Here is a 10,724-nt window from a genome sequence, read left to right as displayed (position 1 = left end):
CTACGTGTTTTCGGGATCTTGGAACTCTCACCATTCTAATGATCTATTGCTCCATGTGTTTTCGGGATCTTGGAACTCTCACCATTCTAATGCTCTATTGAATGTTTCTTTGTGTCAGGTCCAGGCCTGGAATTTCAAATTTTTTTTGACTGTCAAATTAAAATTTGATGACGTTTTTGTATTTTTTTTACCGTTCGTTTTACGTTTTAACTAAATATGTGAGTGTCACAGAAAATTCTATTTTAATAATTTTTGTAAATTTATTCCACAACACATAATAAGTCATCAAATGGAGGATGATAATCACTGTTGTTTATAATGTTTCTTGTTAGATTGAAATTACAGATTTGCAGTCTATCATATTTATAGCTTAGATTTATGGTGGGGCCATTTAAACAATAAAATCTTTGCAAAAAACTTACAATCCACGGACTATAAATAAATTATCTAGTGAAATTATAAATAAATCTTGGACTATAAATAAATACAGAAAAGTTATGTAATAATAAACAGTTATTATACTTCATTAAAAGTCAAACTTTCTGGAAAAACTACAAATTTTTTTATCAATAGGAATACCTATTTCAATACATAGATCGTCCCTTAAACATAAACTAGAAGAATTTTCAAAGTTCAAGAATCCAAGGATATGCATACCGGTTCAAAAACGGTTTCAATGTCGGTGTCGATACTAGTTTCATCCGCGTTTGAATCTAGCTCCCCTGCAGTTTAGAATGGGGATTGAGATATAAAATATTTCGACTTTAATGGCTTTCAGCAATGAAACATTGGAAGTTGGAACAAGGATCGTTGACAGAGAAAATACATACAGGTAACCATGGTTGCCTCCAGAGAAGCCAAGTGCTCTACAGAAAGGTTGATGGGGATCTTAACACTTCGTTTGTGGCTACTTCTGTTCCCAGTACGTTTCCCTTACGCTTGAAACACACAAAAGGTCAGACAGTATATTGATAAAGAAACAATTGCAGAAAATAATTTTCTTGTGGGTTTCCGAAAGTTTCAATATCGTGAATGATTGATTAAACCAGAGAAGCTTCAATCATGGGTTATTATATTTCCGCTGAGAAATAATGAAAATATTAAGGGATACTCATCATGCATGCATTCCCTTCTGAGACTAAAACTGACCTCGCTGTAGCTTCGATAGTCCCCTTGCTCAGTCCGGATAATTTTACTTCCCTTCGCTGATTTGGGCATGTTGTAACATAGAAGACGAAAGCGATTAATATAGCACTCACCTGTCCAAATTCCATGACTCTTCGTGGCATTGAAATCCTCAAGGCTCCTGTCAATTAGCACGCATTATAGCAGGTTTAGTGGGAAATAATTCAATACCATTTGGCAGCGGTGAAATTTTCGATGCGCCTGATGCGCCTGTCAACTACCACTAACCTGTCTGAACCTGCTGCAATTGCCACGAATTATTCTCCTTTGCCTGCAGTTGCAACGAATTAGAAATTCCAAGATAAAGCGCTATTAAATGATGGCTCACATGTCAAAACTCTTCTCACGCGGAATCGGCAACCCTTATCCCTATTGCAGAGTCGTTGAACCTGTTGCCAGGGCTGTTCGATCCCACCATCTCTGTCACCGTTTATATTGAAGGACGTTTGGTTTATTACCGGAATTGTTTATGGTCAGAAACTCCGAAAATCTCAACTGTACCATCATCAGACCCATACTCCCGGTGGTGAACGTAATCCAGACCCATACTCCCGGTTACAGATATTATAAATACTTACGTTTTCTTTATGAAAGTGGACGTCAAAATGACGGATTGGAAAAGTATATCGCACGTCAGGTTTGACGTGGAAGATTTTTTTGTTGCCGTCAAATACGTCCTAAAATCAAAAATACGTCCCACAGGACGTCAAATTCCAGGCCTGGTCAGGTCTACGTGTTTTCGGGATCTTGGAACTCTCACTACTACAATCAACCGCAATAATTCCTCAAAATTATGTGCAACAACTCCTTAAGAACTTACTCTGCTTCTTACAATTAGCTGGAAATATCTAAGTACAAAATGAACAAATGATTTCCCTCCACTGCACATTTATATGACTTTATTTCTATTTGTGGTATCCATAGTTATTTTATGGCACAACCTATTGTCATAACTCCTACATGGCATATCTTGCTTTGGTGTGTGTTCCATCCCTATAAATGTATAATTGGTGATCATTTCTGGCATATTCTAACACTCTAATAGGATTTTTAAGCTATAAAATATTCTATGGTAGTTAATGAAGCATCCTTTCACATCTTATTCAACTAACTACCCTACCGACGTGGTCAACGGTCACCTTTTTCCCAATGCATTCCATCTTTTTGTCACTTTATGCTTCAAAATGGTTTTCCACTTAGCCGTGTTTTCCCCAACATTATGCATTTCACACATATGTGATAGATATGTATGATACATCTCTTTGTGCAAAGTATTTCCCAATGTGTAGTGTATTTATTTTTTGTGACGAACTCTACGACTATTTTTTCTACAACACAAAAAAAAAAAAAAAAAATAGTTAGAGCACACTTCCTCAATCGTGCGCACAAAAAGAACATTAGTTAGAGCACACTTCATCAATTGTGCGCACAAGATCGACTATCCCTATATAGTTTTAGTCAACTTCCATTCACAAATCCTTCCATAGGTTCACCATTAAGATTTTCCATTTTTACTTCTCTGGTAGCCATTACACTTATAATCACATATGGTCCAATCTAATGTATCATGTTTTGCCTAGAAGCTTCAAGAATTCTCTTTCATATAGCAAGACTAAGTCCCCTCATTGAAACTTCTTATATTTTATGCACTTATCATGCCAAGATTTTTCACGTGCTTTCTGAACATTTTGATGAAAACCTACAAGTAACAGTTATGTTCTTCTAAATGCAACAATTATTGAATTATTTTTTCCATTGTACCAGATTCAGTCATTTTTTTGAATGCAACAATGAACAAACTTGGTACAAAAAAATTTATAGGCATTATCGCTTCCTATCCACACACCAGCCTTAAAGTGGTATGTCATGTCAGCCTCTTGCAAGTGGTTTCACATGCCCATATTATTGTCAGTATCCTCAACTACCAGTCATCCCTATCCACATTGCAAACTTTAGGCAAGGCATTCTCCAAGATCTTATTAAATGCTTCGACAGTTCCATTATCTTGGGGATGATAAGGAGTGCTTGTGATGATATATTCTAAACTCCTTAGTCAAAGAAGCAATTGTTTTATTTAAAAATTGGGTACCTTTATCACTCATTAAAATCCTAGGACATATAAACCTATTCAACACATTATCAAATAGAAACTTCGTAGTAGTATTTACATTGCAATCTTTCATGGTTTTTTATTCTACCCACCTCGTTAAGTAGTTTGTTGCAGTGATAGTATACACTTGGCTCCTAAACTTTTTGTTGATGGGTTAATGGGTTAATGGTGCCCACGAAATCTATTGCTCATTTATCGAAGGCCTAAAGTGTAATTTTAGGAACTAGGATCATTTCATCTCGTCTGGAAGGTCTTCCTACTCGCTAACAAACATCACAACTCTTGAAAAATTATTTAGCATCATTATGTAAGGTAGGCCACCATAATCTCATGTGCAAAATCTTTTCCACTGTACCCTTTCCTGCATAGTTCCTATATACATTTCCTTCATAATCTTCAACTAAAATCATTGGCCTTCCATGTTGTGATATGCACCTATGCAATATGCCATCAACTCCCAACTTATATAAGTATCCTTATATCAACTAGTAATTTACATATTTTTCCACCAACGGTTTTTTCTATGCGATAGCATACTCTGTTGGAGAAATTTTTTTTCTCACAAACTATGTAAATTTAGCAAAATAATCATCCACCATTGTGAATACAAACAAGTGTGCATCTGGAAAATTATCTTCTAGATTCCTAGCTTCCTTTCCTATGGTGATCCTTGACAAATAATATAGACCTACATTCAACTTCCCGGGCTTGACAACTACTTCAAAGTCATACTCTTGAAATAACATCAAACATTTGCATATGTTCCCTCCCAATATTGGATTATTAACTAAATACCTTAACGTGAAATGATATATATATATATATATATATCTATATATATATATATATATATATATATATATATATATATATATATATATATATATATATATATATATATATATATAAATTAAACTTGTTTCCCAAAATATAGTGTCAAAACTTCTACAGAGCATATACCATTATGATCCCTTCCCTCTCTATGGTTGTGTAGTTCTATTCAGCTGTAGAAAAATTCTAGTATCAAAATAAATCATATGGTCCAAGCTCCCTCTCATGGATGCGCTAGAAACGCTCCCAAGGCTATGGATGAGGGATCTACATGCACACGGAACTCCTTCGTTCAATCTAGAAAAATTAGAAAGGCGCAATGACCATCTTCTCTTTCAGCATATCTAATTCTTGTTAAATTCTTCTATCCATTGGAATTGTGCATCCTTCTTTAATAGCCTCCCCATGGTCATTTTAATGCATGCATATCCTTTAATGAATTTTCTTTAATATTTAGTGCGGCCCAATATCACACGTAATTGTCTGATACAGGTGGGGGGAGGCAAGTCTAATATCACTACAATATTGGCATGTTCCACAAACAAGCTTTGCTTACAAATAATGTTTCCCAAGAAAATACCAAATGGAGAGTAAAATATACATTCCTTTAACCTCAAATATAGTTGTAATTGTCTACACTCCAGCATTAGGCACAATACCTATATATGTTTCTTTAACAAAATGAAAACAATCCAATCATCGAGATATACTTCCAAAACTTGTGTATGAACTCCTTAAATACTGCTATAATAATCCTGCTGAAAATTGCAAGTGCATTTTTTAACCCAAATGGCATTACTATATATTGGAAATAAACCCACTCTATAGAAAAAGCAATCTTATGTTTGTCCGCTCTGACTATTTTTATCTTATGGTACCTTGAAAACCCATCAATGAATGAATAAGCTTCCGGGTCTCCAACATTTTCTAAAACCTCATCTATAAAAGGGGTGGGGAAAGGATCATGCATACATGCATCATTAAGCTTCCTCATGTCTACAAAAATTTTGATTTCTCGTGTCTTTTTATTTCGAACCGAAATAGGACTAATCCACTATGATTCCTCCATTGGCTCAATTATTCCTACCTCTAGAATTTTCTCTATATTAGGTTCAACATGTAAGTTCTCTGCTTAACAATTTTGGAATTCTCGTTTTAAGGGGACTTTCATCTCTCCTATTTCTCCTGTTGTCCCTGTTATCACTCTAGGAAATTCTCCTATGGTTGCAGCTCAGAGATGCCTGGTAACATATAATCTTCAATATTGTTCCCTGAACTATTGGAATAAATGATGGTTTGGATCAAGTTAGATAACCATTTTAGCTCTATTCTCACTCATGAAATGCATGAACACCCCCAATAACACAAGGCTTTAGACCACAAATGCCCAATAGTTTGTAGATTTAATGGATAGATGGAGAATACCGACAGTACCAGCAGATTTCATACATGAACATATATGAATGGCTAGCTACAGGTAGCAAATGAACTTACTGACTATACTGGCAGATGCATATATAATAACACATATAAATGGCTAGCTACAGACAGCAAAGAGGCTTGCAAATCTAATATATCAAAGCAGAGATAAGATGACAGTTATCTAGCCTTAAACACAAAGAAAACCTGAACAAATTGTTCAAGTGCAAGCATAGAATAGAAGAGGAATGGACATTGAACATATAACAGCAAAAGAATCTTGTATTACTAAAGAATGCAAAAGAGAAGCTTGAAGGAACAGAGGAGGAATATCTCCAAAAGTTCAACCCTTGTTACATCTAGTTTTCTATTTTTTATAGGCCCTTTACAATGGTCCTGAGCCTTTTGAGACTTCAGGTGTCTTAATCTATCCCTCTATCTTGTTTAACCATTTGATTCCCTCAACGGGCAGCATGACTCGGTGGTTTTCCTCTTCTGACGGAGGAATAACCATATTCATATATTTTGGGCAGCCTACTATGATGCCTAGGAGCTCTCTTGTGTTAGAGATGCCCCATCATATTTGTTATGATGGCTGTTATGCTGGCAGGACCATTGATGCTCCATGATCTCGTTTGATTCGGGTTGCAGCATGTTGTAGCCCCTCTCTTTCCCTTTCCGGGATCTGTCCACTGGCCTTTGTATCCCGGCCGAACCCCTCTTCTGGCATGTAAACATTTATGCACAACACTTCTAAGGATGGTTGGCCACCTGATCTTGCAAATGGAGTGGCTATTGGGCCTATGAAATCCCTACAACAGTCCCTCTCAAATGATAACCATAAATGTTTTTTATTTCATACATAAAATGCTGCAATTGTGTAAATCCCTCCCTCTGGGTCGCTGTCGTCTATCGCAGCCGGCCTGGTCCCTTTATTCCCCTTATATTTTGAAATACTTAAAAACACGAGAAATACGTGAAAATTGGCCTTCCTCCAGAATTCAAATCTTATGGATTTCATTCTCGAACCCTTCCGAGTCCGGGACTCATTGCAATCAACTTTACCACCTGTATAGAGGCCCTGCTCCTTCGAAATATTTTGATGTGATCTTGTGATGCGATTTGATCGCAATCGTATATCGCTCCAGCCAATGGTCTTCATATAACATGGCGTATGTTCCTGCCGATTTCGAACCTATGATGTGATGTGGGACCCCCGACCCTTGGTAATGTTCCGCTGCAATGTAGCGATCTGATCCAATCACAATCGCTAATCGGTCAACGTCGGGGCTTTATAAATTATGCTCTCCACCGTCACGACTGCCGATGTGACTTGTTGATTAACTGTCCCTTCAGCTTGGCCGATCACGATGTAGCCAATTAGATCTAAGCCGTCGATCAGCCAGATATAATAGCAGTTGTGCATTGCTCTTTTTGTGCCTGCAATATTCTGTTTTTTCACTATTTTAGAGTATTTTAGCCTCCCGATAGCGTATTTCAGCCCTTCTAAGGGCTTTTGGAATATGATTGTTTCAATCTTGGGAGGATCTTAATCAACTCTTGAAGACTTAAGGAGTGTTTTGGATCCATTTTTTGGGCCAAATGCCAACAAGGCTAACACTGGCTCCTTTTGGGGATGAAAATCCTCCCTGTGAGGTTTCAAGAATCACAGAGCAATGCCTTTCTTGTAAAACAAAATTAAATATTCCCCCTAGTATTCCATTGGGCATGGAGACTTTTTAGCATAAACATAAAAACTGAAAGAAAAACATATGTACAATAATAAGGTTTTAAGGCCTTAAATGAAATAGAGCTTCAAGAACCACCCGTTTACCAAGCTACCAAAAGTGTCTCCTCCTTCTAGATTGTGCAAGATGAATGTATTGTTGTGTTGAACTTGAGCGATGACAAAAGGACCTGTCCATAAGGACCATGTCATTTTCTTCGTCTTGTTCTTCTTGTAAGAACTTAGCCACATGGTCCTTTTTCATAAGAAAAAGGACCTGTCCATAAGAACCATGTCATTTTCTTCATCTTGTTCTTCTTGTAAGAACTTAGCCACAGGGAGGATCAGTTGGATAGGGAAAATAGCATCAACCCATAAACCAGTTTAAATGGGGAATTCCCTATGGACTTTTTGATGGAAACTCTGTCATCCCATAGTGCAAACTTCAACTTGGAATCCCATCTCTTTTTGTTGTATTCTAACAGTTTTTTTATTATCCTTACCAAACTCTTGTTAGATGATTCTGCCAGGCCATTGCCTTGAGGATAATATGAGGTAGAATGCACCACTTGAATGCCCATGGACTCAGCCATGTCCATCAATTCTTTTGCCTTGAACGTTGCTGCATTATCAGTGACTAGTTTGGTTGGGCAACCAAATCTAGTGAAAACAATCTCATTCAAGAACCTTATGACAACTTGATGCTTGGCATTCTTAGTGGGTATAGCCTCAATCCACTTGGTAAAATAATCAGTGGCTACTAAGATCCATTTGTGTTGGCCACTGGGATGCGGTTGATCTCACCTATAAAGTCCAAGTCCCACTACTGGAAGGGACCATTGACATGTATTGGCTTTAAGGGCAAAGATTTTAGCTGATGTCTTCCTGTAAATATCTGACAATTGTCACAAGCTTTTACAAGAGAAAACACATCAAAGAACAAAATAGGCCAATAATATCCCGCCCTCAAGATTTTGTGAGTTGTGGTTTTCCAATAATGATGCCCACCATAGATGCTAGAATGGAACTGGTGTATGACCTCTACGGATTGTTCTTTATCTAGACACCTCAAGAGGATTCTTGATGGATCTTTCTAGTAAAGCATATTTTTGTCAATGTAGAATTTGGTTGATCTGAGTCTAGTGGTATGAGCTTGACTTGAACTAAGCCTTGGAGGAACTTCCAACTTCTACAAGAAATGAACTATGCTGGAATACCATTCGCATGTGGCTAGATTTTTAGCCAAGGACTGATTCTGCTTTTTCTCTTCTGATGCTCCTTCTGCTTGCTCATAATCTGAATTTAGACCCATGGAATTTATATCTAACAAGCTACAATTTTCTTCAGCCATAACCTTAGCCAAGCCTTGGTCTTTGACAAGCTTAGTGGGCTTCACCTCTATCTCGAACTCTATGAATTTTGCAATCCATTTTGCCCTCTTTCCATCAATATCTGGCTGAGTTAAGACATCTTTCACTGAGGTTGAGGGCACATATGCAATTACTTTGGAATGGAGAATATAAATCATGAATGCTTTCAAATATTTTATGAGAGCATAAGCTTGCTTCTCAATAAGGTCATACCTTAGTTCAACATCCCTTAGAGTTTTGCTGAAAAAGGCCACGGGGTGCTCTATGCCTTCATCATTTTTCTGCAACAAAACTGCTGCCAGAGTATCATAAGAGGCAAAAGAGAAGATACAAAACTCCTTAGTGTAATTTGGGCTGATTAGAGTGGGAGCTTCTATGATTGCTTGCTTGATGGCTTCAAAAGAGCTTCTTGAAGTGGTTGTCCATTTTATCTATGATCCTTTCTTCAGCATGGAAGTGATGTGCTTTAATAACTCTGTAAAGTTTGGAATGAACCTCCTTACAAAGTTGATCTTACCCATGAAGGATTGGATGCCCCTTTTCGACCTTGGGATGGGCAATGTCTGAATGGCTTGAACCCTGGCTGGATCAATCTTCACACCTTCAGCGGAAACAATATGTCACAGAAGTTTGCCTTCTTCTAGAGCAAACTGTGACTTCTTTGGGTTGACTGAAATTCCAAACTATCTGCACTTTAGAAAGACTTTCTTCAAATGTTGTAAATGATCTTTGTGGCTACTGGAGAAGACTGTTATGTCATAAAGATAAATAAGGAAAAACTTGTCCTTCTCTCCCACAAAAGCTATGTCCATGGCCCTCTGAAACGTGGCCCCAGCGTTCTTCAGTCCGAAAGGCATCTTGGAGTACTTGAAAGTACCCCAAGGAGTAGTGAAGGCGGTCTTTTCTTGATCTTCAAGATGTAAACCAATCTGATTGTAACCTGAAAATCCATCTAAGAAAGACATGACTCTAGCCCCTGAAACCTTTTGCAGCAAGTGTTCCATCTTGGGCAGGGAATAGTTATCTTTTTTAGAGCACTTGTTTAGATTTCTGAAATCGACACAAAGCCTGATTTCTCCATTTTTCTTCCTTACTACCACAAGGTTGGCTATCGATTTCAAATACCTTAGGGGAATTATGATTTTGGCATCCAACAGCTTCTTGATTTCTTTCTCGATCAAAGGCAGTAAGAGAGGGATGTCAAGTCTTAATTTCTTCTTAAAAGGGGTCGTGTTCTTTTCCAGTGGGATCCTATGCTGAATAATGTCTGGGTCATAGGTTTTAAGATCATTGTATTCCCAGGAAAAAATATCAATGAATTGCTTCATGAGGGTGCAATACTCGGAATTCTGGGTAGAAGACAAATGAGTAGACAGATTGATGAATTTCAGATGGGCTGGGCTCCCTATATTATGTTGTAAAATAGCAAACTCCTTCTCTATTTTGGTCGGCTTGTAGGGCACGTCATTATGATAAAAAAGCTTCTCTAAAGGCACCAATCCCTTTTGTATGTGATTATTGGGCAGCTGGATGATTCTTTCTTGGCCAATTTCACCTTTTAGCTTAGACTGGCTGAATTCTTCCATGTTTTCATTTTCTTGGTCAATGTGTGTTTCAGCAAATTCCTCAACGACTTGTAAAAACCTATTGATTTCATCATTGTCTTCAAAAACTCTCCAATATTTGACATTGTCTGGCAGGGATGGTATGTATTTTACCTAAACTTCATATGTCAATTTAGGAGGCAAAGGAGGAACAAACGTGCTAGCAGAGACAGCAAGGGAGTCGGCAAGTTGGTTCTTCATTCTTGGAATATAAGAAATACTGAAATCTTTGAAAGAATCTTTGAGCCTCCATACCTCATCCCGCTATGCTTTCAACCTTGGATGCTTTGCTTGGAACATTTTATTTACCTACTGAATGATGAGGTCTGCATCTCCAAACACTTGCAGGCCTTTGATACCCATTTATTTAGTGGCGCTTAAGCCCAGAATCAAAGCTTCATACTTTGCTATGTTGTTTGTGACCTGAAAGGTTAATTTGAAAGAAAAATGAGTGTAGTCTTGTGTTGGGGACACAAGGA

General features: G+C 37.6%; 1 long non-coding RNA gene across 1 annotated transcript; it reads right to left on the bottom strand.

Moving 5' to 3' along the window:
• Window positions 1-275: 275 nt before the first annotated feature.
• Window positions 276-1,740, bottom strand: LOC149169374 (uncharacterized). The gene is made up of 3 exons (XR_016259383.1): window positions 1,150-1,740; window positions 831-932; window positions 276-722 (listed from the first exon to the last, which is right to left on the bottom strand). It is a non-coding gene; the product is annotated as an uncharacterized LOC149169374 (long non-coding RNA).
• Window positions 1,741-10,724: the final 8,984 nt, after the last annotated feature.

This window comes from Pinus tabuliformis, chromosome 4_2, assembly GCF_031772625.1.
Source record: "Pinus tabuliformis cultivar Carrire ecotype Pingquan chromosome 4_2, CPIR1, whole genome shotgun sequence".
In the NCBI taxonomy this organism is placed as follows: Eukaryota; Viridiplantae; Streptophyta; class Pinopsida; order Pinales; family Pinaceae; genus Pinus; species Pinus tabuliformis.
Note: the sequence above shows the minus strand (reverse complement) of the source record. Positions and strands in the feature narration are given on the sequence as shown.